At 39.1% G+C, this 1,717-nt stretch overlaps 1 long non-coding RNA gene across 1 annotated transcript in view; it reads right to left on the bottom strand.

Annotated features, from left to right (window-relative positions):
- LOC107679644 (uncharacterized) overlaps positions 1 to 184 on the bottom strand; it is a 16,448-nt gene extending 16,264 nt beyond the window's left edge. Inside the window, exon 1 of the long non-coding RNA XR_001633074.1 lies at positions 174 to 184. This is a non-coding gene — a long non-coding RNA (uncharacterized LOC107679644). The remainder of the gene's footprint in view (positions 1 to 173) is intronic.
- Between the last annotated feature and the right edge of the window lie 1,533 nt (positions 185 to 1,717).

Below are 1,717 nucleotides of genomic sequence, written 5' to 3'. Positions count from 1 at the left end.
AGAAAGAAAGAAAGAAAGAAAGAAAGAAAGAAAGAAAGAAAGAAAGAAAGAAAGAAAGAAAGAGAAAGAAAGTAAGAAAGAAAGATTAGCAGACAACGGTTTCCCCAAATGAACGCACACCTAGCAAGCTCATTCCTAGCATTCCAGTTCAAGGCAGGCACAAGTCTCACCACTGGGTCATTTGACATGATTGACATTATTTGCTACCATTAGCCACCACTATATAGTTGCCCTCTGACCTCTGGTGAGCGTGTTGTTTGACACAACTTTAAACAGTATGGTTTAATCTCCATGGGAAAAAAGCCCCTGAATCCAGACACAGCCTCTCAGATCAATCAACAATTAGAGATAAGATAATAGGGCTCTAATCTCCAAGGTCAATGATTCATCTTCCTCTCTCCCTCCGCTTCCACAATATCATAACACACCCAAAGCATTAATTGCTACCAGTGATGAGTATGTATTTCACTAATGTTTGTGTTTGTGTGGTCTGGGATGTTGTCTGTCTTTTGACAGAGTCTGACATACCAGGGAAAACCTTTACAAAAACAGCCTTTACAGACTGACGCAAGAATAAATCAAAAAGTGAAACGAAGATGAATGTTGTGCAGCCCCAAGCACATACGGCTGATTAAATCTGAGACATTTTCAACATTCATTTCAGCTCTGAGTTTAGAAATATTGAGGAGCTTGACAAAATGTGCTGATTTAAAGGACAGGCTGCTTATACTGGAATTAAATGTAAACACGACAAGAAGACTTGTTCAATTTATAATCTTTCACTAAAAGTATAGACACAGCTGTTCCATAGAAAATAAGACAACTCCGATGTTAAAAAGTGAAACAGAAAAAGCAAAATAAAAAAAGATAAAAAAATAAGGTACACTGTAATTATTAAGAGCAGGAAACTTTTTTGTCATTCCCTTAGCCAATAACCTAGTGCAAAGAGTCACTAATTATTTGAAGTTTGATTTAAAATGATGTAATTTAATAAATTGCAATGCAAATATTTGGTACACACTCGCTGAAAAAAAATGTACAAGACAAGTTTAGATAGTTACAAACACACCAATCAGTCATTAATTTGTAGCTGAACATGAAAATCCTGGAGAGTAAAGCCAAAAAAACATTTCACAGTCACATTTCAAGATGATTTCACCTTACTTTAAACTTTATTTAGACTGCTTTTGTCCGGTAGCCATTATACATTCTCTATATAGTCTCGACATTTATCTCTTTGCTGAAATCTTCTTCTGCTGCACACCTTGAGTGAAAGCATTGCGTGCCAATCAGTCAAAAATCACTTTTCACAGCTCCTCCGACTACCACAAGCTAAGATAAAATTGCAAATGTTTGTGATAACCTGATATTCAATTAAAAATTGTACTTTCCTCTCACAAACCCCTTAAAAGGTTTCATTGCTGGAGCCAAGTGTTCCTGGCTAGGATGCAGGGCAGCAGAGGCCTGGTACAGGCACCAAAACACCTGAAGTAGATTAAACTCAGAGGAGCCTGAACTGTGACCCCCCCACACTGAGTAGCAGGTGTGAAACACAGGTTAACAAGAGAGGAGAAGGTAGGGGCCGGAGGGGCCAAAATAGTTGGCGTGAGTACGCCTCGGGCCTGGCGATAGAGTGACAATGGCTCTATGGCACGCACCACAGGCCCCGCACTGGGATGTGATTGGAAGTGACTTCTTACAATAAGCAAGCGCTTGG

Source organism: Sinocyclocheilus anshuiensis, unplaced genomic scaffold (assembly GCF_001515605.1).
Source record: "Sinocyclocheilus anshuiensis isolate Anshui unplaced genomic scaffold, SAMN03320099.WGS_v1.1 scaffold2170, whole genome shotgun sequence".
NCBI classification, from domain to species: domain Eukaryota; kingdom Metazoa; phylum Chordata; class Actinopteri; order Cypriniformes; family Cyprinidae; genus Sinocyclocheilus; species Sinocyclocheilus anshuiensis.
The sequence above is the reverse complement of the archived record's forward strand: the minus strand, read 5'-3'. Positions and strand labels throughout refer to the sequence as shown.